The sequence below is a fragment of the Aedes albopictus genome, chromosome 3, assembly GCF_035046485.1.
Source record: "Aedes albopictus strain Foshan chromosome 3, AalbF5, whole genome shotgun sequence".
Lineage (NCBI taxonomy): Eukaryota > Metazoa > Arthropoda > Insecta > Diptera > Culicidae > Aedes > Aedes albopictus.
In genome coordinates this window covers 184,982,011-184,998,830 of record NC_085138.1, presented here as the reverse complement: position 1 = coordinate 184,998,830, position 16,820 = coordinate 184,982,011, and positions in this window count along the sequence as shown.

The following is a 16,820-nucleotide window of genomic DNA, read 5'->3' as shown; positions in this document are numbered from 1 at the left end:
AAGAAATAATGAATTGTAAACCGTGTGTTTTTCAGGTCTGGCAGGAAAGGTACGGGGCGAAATGGACACCCATCGGGGCATAATGGACATCCCTGCATACCTACCTTGCCTTGTTGGCTACAAAGTAACTTTACTCCAATGCCGAGCGTATAGTAGAGCACCATCTTCGTCGGTCTTGGGCGATGTTCCTCCAGTTTCCCCGAACGTGTAGGGATCGTAGATCTTCTTCAACCGCGTGCAACCAGCGAGTTCGCGGCCGCCCACGAAGTCGCCTACCTCTACCGGGTTCTCTGCTGAATATTGTTTTCGCTATTCTTTCTTCCGACATTCGCACTACGTGTCCAGCCCACTGAAGTCTGCCGTATTTTATACGTTTCACAATATTCGCATCTTCGTACACTTGGTACAACTCGTGATTCATGCGTCTGCGCCACACTCCATTTTCTTGTTTCCCACCGAGAATTGTCCGCAGCACTTTGCGCTCAAAAACTCCAAAAGCTTTTCGGTCTACCTCCTTTAACGTCCACGCTTCGTGACCGTAGAGGGCAACCGGAAGAATCAGCGTCTTATACAGAGCGAATTTTGTTTGCGTTTGCAAGTTACGGAACCTAAGCTGGCTACGCAATCCGTAAAAGGCCCTATTCGCAGCTGCAATACGCCTTTTCACTTCACGAGAAACGTCATTGTCACATGTCACAAGTGTTCCAAGATAAACAAATTCTTCAACAACTTCAAACACTTCCCCATCAATCACTACCTCAGCACTAACACCACTAGGCCTGCTTCTGTCTCTACCTGCTATCATGTACTTCGTCTTGGTAGAGTTAATCGTCAAGCCTATCCTCGCTGTCTCTCTCTTCAGAGGAGCATAAGCTTCCTCCACTGCCCTACGATCGATGCCGATGAGATCAATGTCGTCCGCAAAACCGAGGAGCATGTGCGACCGTGTGATGATAGAGCCATTCCTCTGCACACCTGACCTCCTAATCGCTCCTTCGAGTGCAATGTTGAACAATAAACATCCCTGCATATTTTATGCTAATTCTTTGGTTACATCGACCAGTTAAGTAATTTGCTTACGGAGATCAATACCACAGATATAATACTCCATCTTAGACGAGTTTACATAACATCAAGGATAATGAAATAAACTTTAGGCTAAAATAATCGGATTGATTTTTTCCAAACTAACTTTTTAAAACGCTCAACAGTATGCAATGCGCGTACATTCATTCGTAATTGCCAGTGTTCATTTCGCCCCGAATCAACTACAACATTAAAATTGTTATTTTTAGTAAATTCTGATCAAAACTAAAATACTTCATCCATTGATAAATCTTCGTATACGTGTAGATAAGGCAAACATTCACTTGTTTTATGGTGGACACACTCCAACAGTCGTAATACCTTATTTGATGATGCTTCGAAATTATAAGAATTTCACCATATGAAAAACATATTTCAATTTCAATAATATTTTGATTATTTTGGAGCAATATATATGGTACTTTTGAAAAATAGAACCATGACTTCTTCCTTTGCATTAAAAGTTTTACATAAAAGTCAACGGTTTCGGCAAAAACAGGGGTGTTCATTTCGCCCCGGGTGTCCATTATGCCCCTAATCCCCCTATGAGGTTAACGCGGAATTGCCAGCGGGGTAGCGCGAACGTCAACCACGAATAGATGAGCCGTAGTCCACATGAATTTGACATGTTTGGGAAATTGACACTTTTGGGCACCCTGACAGATTTGGGATGTGCACGACGTTTGCGAATTAGTCTTTACCATACGTTGTTACTTAAGTAAAACGTGTAAAACTAGCAAAAAGTTAACAAAATTTTAGCGTGCAATCGTTCGAAATTACACGACAACGCGGAGATAGCAAATAAATCAGTGAGAAATTGTGTAATGCATAAATTTTCAGCACAAACAATTTTGAACGTGTTTTTGTTGTGAGCTACGGTGATTTTGCCTTTTGCTGGCCCCCTGGGAATTGCAGAAGAGAATACAGTAGACGTTCGATAACTGCAACATGTTTACGTTTCAGTTAGCGAACAAAATTCGATAACTGCAACGTCAGATAGCCGTCAACAACCCATCAATTGACGTTAAATCACAGAGAAGAAATGATCGTGTCAAAATTTGAAGTCCGTATCTCAAGGCTAAGCGGTCCCTCAAAGGGCCTCTAGAGCCGACCTACTGAAGGGACTAAAAAAACATGATTTTTTTTTCGACGAAAAAATATGGTTTTAGTAGAATAACCGGTGATTTTAGGACTCTGAAGGACCAAAAATGTGCTTAGATTTGCGATATCTCTACTCGTTTCCGAGTTATCGACAAAAAACATTTGACCATTTTTTTAGATTTTGAAGAAACCCTACCCTATTTTGTACAATAACTCAAAAAACGAGTAGAGATATCGCAATTCTAAGCACAATTTCATTGTTCGACAAAAAAAACTTTTGCCGTGATCAGAGACCCCATTAGTAGGGCATAAAAGCGCATGGAAAATGTAGAAAAATGCCATTTTCAAATCTGTTGGAGCACCCCTTGAAACTTTTTGAGATGAGATTGAATTTCTTTCATTTTTGAAGGTTTGACACGAGCTTTAGTAATCATCATAAACACTTTTGAAATACAATATCTTGGAAATGCAATTTTGTGCACCGCTGAAATTTTCACAGATCTGAGAAGCAACTTTAATAAATAACTATTAAAAATTTCTACCTATTACAACATTCCGTTTCATTGATACATATCCGCGAAGGCTTAACTCTGACTTATATAATGAAAATCTTTTAAGTTTTTTTATTTAATCTAATCCCATAAAGCACGTCCATATTCATATCCATTTAAAAAACTTCTATGCGTTAATGCCGTACAGCGTCAGTCTTTCGGACTTCAAACGCCTCGGAATATTGGATGGATTTCCGCTCCAGTCGTTTCTTTACAAGTTCTCCACTAGGTCACTAGTTGTGACGTCCGTTTTCTAGTGTTAATGTATTTTACAGTCTTTGAAGTCTCTGACTGAAGAAGATGAAAATTGTATTTCAAACATCTGGTTTAACTAAGTATGATTCTGGGAAGCTGTACGAGAAATTTTAGGATATGTTTACAAAGGATCCACAGGAAGAAAGTAAAATTAATTCATTGAGGTCAGCATGAGTGTTTTAAGGAAAAACTTTTCCAAATAAATTTAATGTTTTCAAAATCTTTTTGTCGCTTATGAAAATGAACAAAGTCCATTGTAACATTTGACATCAAATTTTACTTTCATAGTCATGTTCAAATACCAATAAACTGCGATTTTGAATGCGATGGATTAGGATCACAATTCAGGCAAAATACACTACGTCCACTTAATTCAAGAAAGTATTTTGTTTTGATCGAATTTCGAGTCGTGCCCAAATTTAAATATCAATATATCGCATATGAATGAGAATACTTTTCAATGATTTGGTGTGTACCTAAAAAACCGTTCCAGATTGCTTGACCTGGTAGATATTAGGCAGTTCCATGTTCTTAAAAAAATAAATACGATGCGGAAAATAAATACAAATTCCAACGACCTCTTCATTGATACACATTTGGACTTAAGTAAATAAATTATATTATTTAGCCTTAGTGCTTCTGGATAGATAGTATTTAACACTATATTAACAAATAGGGTCTGGGACGAGCACCTATGTTGGACACTTGCTGCTATAACTCAGTCAATTCCAAAACGATTGACTTGAACTGTTGCACATAGCTAGATACTGTGCGTATCTGATCGTGTCTCAAAAATCAAGTCAATCGGTTCTAAATTGACTGAGTTATAGACACAAGTGCCCAAAATAGATGACCTGCCCAAATGGTCCCAGACCCTATGCCGCTGGAACTTATAAAGCAATTTTTTAATTGTGGAGGACATTATTGAGCTTGAAATTAAGATTGGAAATATTTTACTAGGGTATCGCGCCACTTGGGCGGTGGCTTCTATATTCGTCTGTTCTCCACTATAACTCAGTCAATTTTGAACCAATTGACTTGAAATGTTGTGCACGAGTAGATACTATACCTATCTCACCACATTCCAAAAGTTGTGTCAAGTGATTCAAATTTGACTGAGTTATAGTGGAAAACTGACGAATATAGAAGCCACCGCCCAAGTGGCGCGATTCCCTACATGACAAATTCAATTAATTTCATAAAAGTGTCTTTAATGGTCATGCCCCAACTTACACATTCTTTATTGTGAAATTTAATAAAATGTGATGAAAACAACAGTGTTTGTACGATTACTAATAGTAAATGGTACTTGCATTTTTAGGGTTGCATTGTTTTGAACAGTCGTGAACTTAAGCCATGTTTTCTGCGCAATGCCAGCTTCAATTCATTGTATTGAAATAGGTTTGTTTTATTCAATAAAGTTATCAATTTTACCACCTTGGTATGTCTAGGAGGTTTTTCGAATCATTAAGTGAGTATAGGCAACCCACAAAAACACTGGAAACGTATTTTTTTGTACTGCTCGCAAAATATAAATGTATTAGATTTTTTTTTAATTTTTACACAAGCCTACCTCGTTAGTAATTTGAAAAATCGACCGGATTTTCCTCTCGAAAATTTGAATTCAATTATTTAGATCATAAGTGAAGCATTTTGAAGTCAAATCAAGGTAAAATAGATATTTTGTTATGCATATATAAGGAAAGGGGCTTGCTTTTGGGATTGAATTAAGAGAAAACTTCAAGGATTTGTATTATATGAGTCATATTTGATTCTTTCCGGATATGTATCAATGAAACGGAATGTCGTAATAGGCTGAAATTTTGACTAGTTATTTATCAAAGTTACTTCTCAGATCTGTGAAAATTTCAGCGGTGCACAAAATTGCATTTCCAAGATATTGTATTTCAAAAGTGTTTATGATGATTACTAAAGCTCGTGTCAAACCTTCAAAAATGAATAAAATTCAAACTCATCTCAAAAAGTTTCTAGAGGTGCTCCTACAGATTTGAAAATGGCATTTTTCTACATTTTCCATGCGCTTTTATGCCCTACTAATGGGGTCACGGCAAAAGTTTTTTTTTGTAGAACAGTGTTTTGGCGTAGAATAGCGTATTTTTTCCGTCGAAAAAAATTTCATGTTTTTTTTGTCCCATACTATTTTTGACAACTTTAGGCCCTTTGAGGGACCACTTAGCCTTGAGACACGGACTTCAAATTTTGACATGATCAGTTCTTAGCTAAAACGATCATTTTCTACTAACGAACTTATAACATTTCGAATTTCTGCAAAATAAGGGACGGCCTACTGATCACTCTAACCGCCTACCACAAATATAATATTCGCCTGTCGTTCTTCCGGCATCCTTGCAACGTAACCAGCCTACCGTTTTTCATTAGCTTGACAATATCCTTTTCTGTATATACATTATAGCTCGTTTTGTATGTCACGCCACCAGCTGCCGTTCTTTTCTAACCGCCGAGTATTTTTCGCAGCACCTTACGTTCAAAAACACCAAACGCACGCCGGTCGAGTTCCTTCAACGTCGATGTCTCGTAGGCGAGTCGTAGCCGTACGGAACAACAGGAACGATCCGGGTCGCGGTTGAAAGCCCTATTTGCAGCTGCATGATGCTTTTTACTCCGCGGGTAACATCACATCATGTTCTCACGTCACTAGAGTTCCAAGGTACTCACATTTTTCCACTATTTTAAACTTTTCACCGTTATACATCACTTCGCTACAAACAACACTATTGGTCTTGCTGGAGTTGATGTGGGACAAATTCTTTCAGTCTCTCTTTTAAAGGCACAAATGCCTCTTCAACGGCTCGACGGTTAATTCTGGTGATACCGATATCGTCCGCAAAACCCAGGAACCGTTTGAAGAGGGTATAGCTTCTTTGTACACCAACTCTCTTCATGATTCCATCATTAACCTTCTTCGTGCATTAGCTAAATTTTGATACGCTGACGTAGTGCAAGCTCTGGTCGGTTTAGAGCATTTGGTAAATCCATTTGAAAACATGTGGCTTCCAATATCAAGCCTAACTTTACCAAACACCGTATGTAACATATGGGTAATTCTCGCTGAGACCGGCCCACTATTTACACCTTGCCTTCAAAAATGTTTAAGGTGCCGATTTTCTGGAAGCCCTCGCCTAAAAAGTAAGAAAAATGCATTTGGTTACTCAAATTGATGGACCCCCCGTTAGTTAGAGCCACAGCAATTTTTGCAGACCCCTCGATTTTTGTCAAATGGTGGCTCATTTAAACCGTTATTACTCAAAAGTTTCTCCAACAACCACCTCAAAACGAATTGTTGTTGAAAAGAGGAAAGATAGAGCTACGATTTACAATAATAAAAAGTTGGGTCGGCCAAATTGATTTTGGCCGCCATCTTGGATTTTTATACCAAAACATGTTTTTCACCATGAGGGCAACCACCGATTTTCAAAATTTTAACATCAATTGAAAGCTGGGACATTTATACAAAACATATCAAAAAATTAGAGATGTCTTTTTCTTCTTTCAAAAGTTATCTGCCGTTCCGTAAATTATGCCACTTTTACGCACTGGGCCCGTTTACATAAATGCAGCGTTATTTCGCAATGTTTACGAACACGAATCAAAATTCTGAACCCACTAATGGAAAGCTGAAAGTTTAAGCTTTTCAAAACACTAAAAAAGTTATAAAAACAATGCCCGCATCATTGAGAAACAGGCAAAAATGGAAACGAACCTCCGATTTGGCCAAATTTTGCGGCACGCGCCTTTGTGTATACATGCAGGCGTAAACTCGGATGCTGTTGTATGTCTTTGCCGGTGCGCATGGAAATGTATGGAGAAAACGTGGCTTAATTTACAAAACTGCAGATAACTTTTGAAAGAAGAAAAAGACATCGCTAATTTTTTGATATGTTATGTATAAATGTCCCAGCTTTCAATTGATGTAAAGATTTTGAAAATCGGTGGTTGCCATCATAGTGAAAAACATGTTTTGGTATAAAAATCCAAGATGGCGGCCAAAATCAATATGGCCGACCCAACTTTTTATTATTGTAAATCGTAGCTCTATCTTTCCTCTTTTCAACAACAATTCGTTTTGAGGTGGTTGTTGGAGAAACTTTTGAGTCATAACGGTTTAAATGAGCCACCATTTGACAAAAATCGAGGGGTCTGCAAAAATTGCTGTGGCTCTAACTAACGGGGGGTCCATCAATTTGAGTAACCAAATGTATTTTTCTTACTTTTTAGGCGAGGGCTTTCAGAAAATCGGCACCTTAAACATTTTTGAAGACAAGGTGTAAATAGTGGGCCGGTCTCAGCGAGAATTACCCATATGTAAACAAAAAAGAGAGTTTCTCATGAGTCGTTGAATTTCGTTAAGGACTGCTTGTATCATTAGATTGTCCCAAAAAAATCGATGTTCGAAAAGTCAAGGTGCTCAACCCTCATAGGAAAGATATGCACGGTGTGCCAAAAACATAAATAGCCGTAGAACAACGATATGTGCATATTTACTCATATATGAAAATTCTATAGAAATAACGCAATATGCTCAAATGGCTAAAACTTCAATTTCCCTCGATGGAAGATTTTTAAATTTTCAGAGTAGATACTAGGATAGTATATCTTTCGAATGACGGGTGCCAAATTGGTGGACATTTTTATTTGATAATAACGGTTTTTGGCACACCGTGTATGCATATTTGAAGCATTTTTGTAGAACATTTCGATTTTCTGAAAAATCGTTTAGAGGTTCCGCCAGGGCGATTTTTGAAAAATGACCCTTTTTCATGAAAATTCTCAAAAAATATTTTTTTCGTAATATTTTTTCAACTTCTGAATTTTTTAAATATTTTTTTTATTTTTCTATGGAACTATACTGTCGTGAATCGCATATCAGTCCCATCTTTGCTGGTTTTCCTATGCAAATGGGACAAATATGCGATTCACGGCAGTATAGGCATTCTTTAAGGGTATTAGTTTTTGAAATATTGTGTTTAGATTGACCTTTTTTTGTGCTGATAAAAGGTCTATTTTTTAAGCATTTTTCTTCAAAATTGGCTAAAAAAAATGCATGTACTATTTTTTATTTTCAACCATGAAAATCTCATCTGGTAGTACTATTCATATGCGTCATTTCTCTAAAAAAAGATTTAAATTATCTTGTCTAGAAGCTGAGATATTACGCTTTTAGATAATGGACAATATTTCAAATATTTGAAAAACTTTGTATGTTGGTCTTTGTGCCACTCTAATGTATGTATATTAAAAAAGGTTAGGCTTAAAATAAAAGCTTCACTTGTTAGATGGTTCAAACAGGGGTTGTTTTTTTATTCTGGGATGGTTGGCAGTAGATTCATGAAAAGCTTTTATGTGGATAACTACAACATTGACGGGTGTCGGGATTACTGGTAGCAACGTATTACTGCGCCCTTTTTTGATAAGAAGGAATAATCATTCCATTTAGTGGATACATAATACCGACGAAATCAATATAACAAACCTAATTAAGTCAAGATTGATTCTAAATAAATGTATAATATTAAAGACAATATTTTGTTTTTGTACTGTACTTAGTTTTCTTATGTTTAAACATTGATTCCTCATTGCTTCAAGATCTCAAATTTTTACGTGAAACTACAAATATGTTGACCACAGACAAACAGACGTAACACTTCGAACATTTTTCGATTCAAATCATAGTCACGGAAACATATTCGCCTAATGCTAAAAGGACTATGTTTGGCCGACCACCAACTAGGTGGCGGTAGTGAGCAAACGTCAAACTCGAACAAAAACTATGCGAGCGCCACGGTTGGGCAGTTGGCCAACTATCAAATTTTGAAGAAGATCGTTAAATCGGTGAACGATGGGAATTATCAGAGTGTTACGTCTGTTTGTCTGTGTGTTGACTATTGTGTATAAAAATACAAAAAAATTATGATCACAAATTTGGGCGTGACAACGCAACCAAAATATGAAGAAGTGATCGGACAACGCAGTCCTCTGATTTACACATTTCAGTTTGTACATTTTAGTTGCCTTGCAGCGCCAATATATGTGATCAAAAACGTTTTGTATTTCTCATACGCAAAATTCAGCATTATTTGTAGTTTCATGTCGAAATTTGAACTCATTTCATCGAAGAAAATAGAGATATATCATCTCAAAGTTGGCAATTTTGTATGACAAACGGCGTTTGTCCAATCAACTATGCACCACAATGTCAAGTTTCATATGAAATCGTCCAATTTGAAAATTGTGCCTTTACCTTCACACTTACTGATGCTTTTATTTATTTCTGAAGTTTTGCTTCTGGATAGAGCTTAAGAATTAACTTGACAAAACGGTGGACAGTTCTGTGCTTCCTAAATCGTGATTTGAATGTGATTACAAGATCTAGTCTAAAATTTAACAGAGAAACAGCATTTTTCACAAATTATACATATTTTTTTAATTTAAATGTATACATATTCCTCCCATACTGTTTGCATTCTCAACTAAAAAAACAGAATTGATTCTGCCTGCAATAACCCTTATGTGGCCGACAGTGTACCCGGGTACCCAGCACCCATTTAAAATACACGGAGTAAAAAAAAGCAAAAAGTTAATCGGACACATAACGGTTAAGGTAAAAAATTCACTAATTTCCACAAAAACTAAATTTGGTCTATTATATATAAAAAAATAAACCATTCAGAATCAATCTTGACTTTATTAGGTTTTTTATTGATTTCATTACCATTACGTCATCTCTGAATGGAATCATTATTCCTACTTAACAAAAAAAGGCACAGTTGTCGGGGATTCCATGAAATAATCTTGAACATAATAAGTTGCTACATAGGAACTAGCTTCGTTTACAATGAAGCCAGCTTACAAGAGGTAAAATATTACAACAAAAGTCTCGATTTCAGACTTTTTGATATTTTTATTGTTTTTTCTGTACCAATCAACTAACGGACCAGCTTGATGACAATTATTCATCAATATTTAAGATTTCCAATCGATCCCGCATGCAAAAAGCGCTTGAATCGCTAGAAAATAAAGGGGGGCGTTTTGCCCCGGTGGGGCGTATTATACCCTTTTACCCTACCAGTAATAACAACACCCGTCAATGTTGTAGTTATTCACATAAAAGCTGTCTTTGCTCACATCTGTCTCTCACATCTCTCGGAAATCCTTAGATTTTGCAAGGATTTTGTTCAACCGACTAGCTCCTCTCAAACTGGAAACATTTGTACAAAGGCTTTTCCAACAGGATCGTTCAGAGCCGACAAAAGCCTCCGATCTAGCCAAACGTCGTCTGTTCCAACTCTTTCTACATTGTTTCCTGAGCTTCGCTAGAACAGAGTTTCACCATCTTGTGGTCTTCATAGACCGCAAAGGGCAAGCTTCTTCAAAAGCTACCATGATGAACGCCGTTGTAGTATCAACGACAGCATCTAAATCACTTGGAGTGTCAATGGATGATGAGTATCAATGAAATTTGACCGCAACCAAATCAGTAAAGATATCCCAGTTGGTTGACCGGAGATTTCTGAAACGCAAAGTTTGCAAAGTAACAACATTCAAGTGTTCAAAAAAGATGTAGCGATGATCAGATAAAGATCCTTCATCTGACACATGCCAATTGGTTAACTCGTGACTAATTTTGCTGAAGCAAAGCGATTGAATTACTCTTCCTCTCTAGCAGATACCATGAAGGGTGGGCAACTGGGAGCGATTTGTAAGATAATTTTAAGTTGAAGTTTAAAAATTTCTCCTACTAATGATAATTTTGAAGCCAAAAGTGTTATTCTGATCTCTTGCTTCATTGCAGATGCCTAATAAAGGGTGATACGGTCAAAATTTGGTCACACAATTTTTTTCATAACTTTAGACTGCAAACACCAAAACAGGTGATTTTTGGACCAGTAATGCTACATTATATGTAGCTTATACCATAAAATTTTCATCAAAATCGATAGAGTATTGGTTGATCTATAGACAAAACCATCGACCTACCTTTTTAAAATTTTGTACAAAGGCGCTCCATAGTAAATTTTCGGAAATTTAAGGTCAATAAAGCGCAATTTTGATTATAGAACTACCAATACTGCTCCGATTTTTATCAAAATTTTACAGTATAGTACTGATATGAAAATACGATCTTAGTAAAATTTTGAGCCATTTTGTATGAATACTTTCAAAGTTGAAGCAGTTTGAATATGAAAAAAACTGACCGGGTGCCACTTAAGCAAATATAACTTTGTAACGGCTGGATCAAATTGAATGAAATTTTTACACAACATTTTGATATGCATACTTCACATACAGAAAAGTTTTTCATTGAAATCGGTTAAGTATCTCTGGCTCTATAAATAAAACAGTAAAAATGTGAGAATCCTCTTTGCACAAAATTGTAAAATTGCGGATCTCAGGGTTCAACAATATCTCCGCAAATACTGGACCGATTTTGATGAAAATTTTATGGTACAAGCTACATATAATGAACCATTACTGATCCAAAAATCAGCTGTTTTGGTGTATGCAATCTAAAGTTATGAAAAAAATTGTGTGACCAAAATTTGACTTGACTTGACAAAATTTGACAAAATTTGACCACCTAAACAAATATAACTTTGTAACGGCTGGATCAAATTGAATGGAATTTTTACACAACATTTTGATATGTATACTTTACACACAGAAAAATTTTCATTGAAATTGGTTCAGTATTTCTGGCTCTATGAAAAAAAGAGTAAAAATGTATTCTTATTTTTTAACCCTCTTTGTACAAAATTTTAAAATTGCAGTTTTCAGGATTTACAATATCTCCGCAAATACTAAACCGATTTTGATGAAAATTTTATGGTATAAGCTACATATAATGTACCAATACTGGTCCAAAAACCAGCTGTTTTGGTGTACGCAGTCTCAAGTTATGAACCAAATTGTGTGACCAAATTTTGACCGTATCACCCTTTATACACCAGAATGTTCAAATAAACTTTTGAAGGCATTTGAATTACTTATATTAACAGACTTTTGTAGTAGTTAAACTCGTTTATGTTCTTTATCAAACATGTAACCGTTGGTCCCATATTGTTAGCTTGTGGCTTTACCACAATCAATATTTTCCTGTTCCGAATTTGTCCTTTTTGAGTTCGTTCTTGAGTAAAGTCCGGTCCTGTTCCTGTCAAAAGAACTCATGCACTCATGCTGGCAGAAAGTCACCCACATACCCTGTTTAGTTTATTGGCAGCGGTTTGAATCATAAACTTTCATGCAAGACACAATGTCTGACGGTACGAAAAGTAACCCACAGAGGGTCATTCGACAATATTTCGGCAAACTTCGGCCCATTTCTCACTAAAATCGTTTTCTTGAGCTTGGCCTAAATCTGATTCTGCCTTTCTGTCCGTGACCTTTTAAGGAGTTAGAAGTGCGCGCCGTGTTCCCTAAATTAAAAAGGTAAAACTTAAAACTAAAGGAAAATTGTTAAAACGAAAAACTTAAAATTAGATCACAAGTTATAGTACGTGATTAAAACCCATTGTATTTACTAAAGCTATTAGGGAACAATTGTGTGAAAAACGATAGTTGAAACAAAAAGGTCCGTCCAGCGGGCCTTTTTGTGTATTTCTCCTAGTGGCTGCCCGGGACGCCTCCTGAAAAGCCCATTTAACCCCAGAGCCCCCACGTGCGATATCCAAGGACTGAAGGATCGAGAAACGTCCTAAATCTCGATCGAGTATCACCGCTCGGACAGAAACTGCATGCCAGTCCTGGTATTCGTACGGGTTCAACATTAGAACGATCGGTTCTCTCCAACGCTGGTATCGAGAGCCCAACCGGTAACCTCCGGTGAGCACCAGAAAACCGCATTCGCCATTTCCGCCGCCACCGCCACCATTACCGCCATTCCGCCAGTTGCCACACCGTCATCCGCCAAAACCACCACCCGCCACCCTAAAACCGTTAAACCGCAAGTATTGTAAACTAGAATTAAGATAGTGACGTCACTTTAGGATTAGGCCAAAACCTGAATAATATAGGCATGATTTTGTATGTTGAACCAGTGGCTTAGTTTTTCCATAGTGATCCCTGATTTGTGTAATTTGCACCTTTTTGAATAGTTTTCGCTTTTCGTGCTCATAACGGAGTTTCAGGCCTCGCCTTAATTGGTCCGTTCTGAAGGGCAGATAGTGTGGCTTGTGAGCAATTAATCTGTGAGAAATCTGTGGTTTACCTTTCCAACGTAACATCGTTTCTTGTTCCTCCCCTTGGTCCCGTTCCATGAACATGATTGTGGTAGTGTGAGTGTGACCGACAATCAGCATAAGCGACCCTGCTCCAGCATAACTACCGTAGCAGGTAGTGATCCTGTACCTAGTAGCTAGCAGGCTTACATTTTGGCGCCCAACAAATTCGTCACAACACGTGTTCCACAATTTGAACCTCGAGGAGGGGAAAAAAAGAAAGTTTTTCTTTTCAAATTTCCATCGTTCTCCAAACGATAGCAGAATTTATAGGTTTTTAAAGTTGAATTATTCACTCCAAAAGTACATAATCTAGAATTTCCTATTTTTTGTTGAAAACCAAAGTGAATCATTTAGTTATCAAGTTTTTTCCTTACACTATTAATACGATTTATTTCACCTAGTTTTTAAATTGAAATTTTCAACATGGATTTAGAATTTAATCATTTGTACAAAAATTTGCTTATCCATCATTTAGAGAGGTCGGAGATTGAGTATGAATTAACCATTAGAGCTGTTCAATTCGTAGAAACAGAAAGTCGGTCGGCAATCCAAAGAAGATTACGCGATCGGTTGAAGGAAGAAAAGGAGAAAAAGTCAAGCGACCTAGATTTTATTAGATGTTATAAATCTATCGATGCTGAAATTAAAGAAATCGATGAAAATTTGTTGCAGATTAGGAATTTTCTCGAAAACAAAACCCGGTTCGAAGGAATACGCGAAAGTTTGAAAACACGTTTAGTTCATTATTTTGCAAGAGCGAGAAGAGCACAAGAAGCGGCGGACAGAGATGAAGATCTTGAAGATTTGGATAAAATCATAAGTGGAATTCGAGAGATGTCCAGCTCTCATTTTCCTGCCGTGGTAGCTAGCGAGGTAGTTAAAGAACAAGTGATGCAGCAAATTGTTCAGACCCTTTCCCATCTAAACCTTCAATCATCAAGAACTCAATTACAATCTCGGGTAGGCAGTCAAAACGCTTTGAATACTGAAGACTACTTATTAGATGAAGCAGCGGGAGGTAGTAAGGAAACAGAGCCTGTAAATTCTTCCAGTCGTCGATCTTTAAAATCCTTACGAAAAGCCGGTAACGGACAATCATTGCTGGATTTGTCACGTCGCGTTTCGGAAACTCTCTCGATCTCTCCGATAAATTCCGGTAGACGTCCTCGGGGACAAGAAAATCCGGAAAAAGTAATCAATAAATTTTCTTTAGAACCGAATTCGATTCGAAATCGAGTTCAACCGCGCGAAACTTCAGAGTGTGTGTCCAGTACAGGAACAGATAGTTCAAGCAGCTCGTCGGGTAGTTTAGACCCCCCACCGCGGCCGCGAGCTCATCGCCGGTATACTCAGAAGAGAAGACCTGTGTCCGAATGGAATCTAAAATACGACGGAAAAGATAACGGACAGAGCTTAATGAGATTCATTAAGGAGGTCCAGTTCTACGCTAAGTCCGAAAAAGTGTCCGATAAAGAATTGTTTCGTTCCGCGATATATTTGTTCAAGGATCAAGCTAAGGTTTGGTTCATGTCGGGCATTGAAAATGAGGATTTTTCTTCGTGGAAGGAACTCGTATCGGAATTGAAGCGCGAATTTCTCAGTCCCGACCATGACCATGTGAATGAAATCCGCGCGATCTCACGCAAACAGGGTCCAAAAGAACGATTCTCCGATTTTCTTGCAGAAATGCAGCGAATCTTCAATTCTTTAACTAGGCCCATGACGGAAAAGAAAAAGTTTGAAATAGTCTTTCGAAATCTTCGCGCCGACTATAAAGCCCACGCGATCGCGTCGAACATCGATAACCTCGCGGACCTTAAGAAATTTGGTCGACAATTGGACGCGACGTTTTGGTTCAAATTCAATACGAACGCACAAGATCCCAGTGCTTCGCGAAACCGCGCGCAAGTAAATGAGGTGAGCCTTGGTCAGAAGCCCAGGCAAAATCCTGCCGCGGATGACCCTAACCGTAAATTCAAATCGCGTCAATTTTATAGATCAAAGCCCGAACGTTCTGATGAGGAGTCGACAAGGCAGAGACCTCAAGAACCCGCGAAACCGACCCCACCGAAACCCAAAACTGATGACAAAGGTTTGCAGGTCCTGTTAGAAAAGTACAAGGTCCCCGCACCAGGCACCTGTTTCAATTGCAGATTACCCGGTCATCATGCAACCGATTGCGAAGGCCCAAAACATAAATACTGTCGGAAATGTGGTTTTTTGAATTATGACACTGATCATTGTCCATTTTGTGCAAAAAACGCACAATAGACGGCCGACAGGGGTGGGACCGTCAGGGAAAAACTAAAAACCCCTATTCTAAGAAAAACCTCTGTAACACCTTACATTTTTTTGGATTTCAACCGTTTGAAAATGCTGAATACGACCAGACACCCAAAGAACTTGAAGAGCTGTTCATTCATCTTCAGCATGATGATCGGCCCTTCGTACAAGTAAACATTTTCAAAATTCCACTCACAGGTTTGCTCGATAGCGGTGCACACCGTAGCATCCTGGGGGCTGGAGCACAACATATCTTAACCGCCTGTAATTTAAAGATTTTTCCCACTAAGGTCGAACTGGTTACGGCTAGTGGCCAAAAACTTAGCGTCAAGGGTTGTGTGAACCTCCCTATGTCGTTCAACGGCGAAACAAAACTTATCGAGACGTTAGTCGTACCGGATTTAAAACGAAGTCTTATTTTAGGCACCGATTTCTGGAAAGCCTTTAAAATTGTGCCATCAGTCACGCCAAGCTCGGTGGAAGAGCTTGACATCCATGTCCCGTCCCTGGAGATGACTGATGAACAATTAAGAGAACTTGATTCAGTGAAAGCTCAATTCAAAGTGGCTGAGGAGGGAAAGTTGGACACCACGCCACTCATTTGTCACCGGATAGAATTATCTGACGAGTCTAGGAACAAACCTGCGGTGCGTATAAACCCGTTTCCGACATCGCCTAAAAGACAGGAACAAATAAATAAGGAACTTGATAAGATGTTAGAAGCAGGAATTATAGAACGCTCATACAGTGACTGGGCCCTCCGATTGGTTCCAGTCGACAAACCCGATAATTCGGTGCGCCTGTGCCTAGATGCACGTTTGCTGAATGAGCGGACGGTCCGAGATTCGTATCCATTGCCACATGCTGACCGAATTCTAAGTCGGTTAGGCCCGTGTAAATATATTTCGACTATAGACCTATCCAAGGCCTTTTTACAGATACCCTTACACCCGAGGTCAAAAAAATACACCGCCTTTTCGGTACTCGGTCGTGGTCTTTTTCACTTCAAAAGGATGCCGTTCGGTCTAGTTAATAGTCCGGCGACCTTGTCCAGACTGATGGATCGGGTCCTTGGCGGAGGAGAATTAGAGCCTAAGGTCTTCATTTACTTAGATGATATAATCATCATCAGTGATACGTTCGACGAACATATGTTTTTGCTCAGGGAAGTAGCTAGGCGTTTAGGGCAGGCCAACCTCTCTATAAATATCGATAAGTCCAAATTCTGTGTTACGGAAGTCCCTTATCTGGGCTACATACTGAGCACAAATGGGCTTCGTCCGAACCC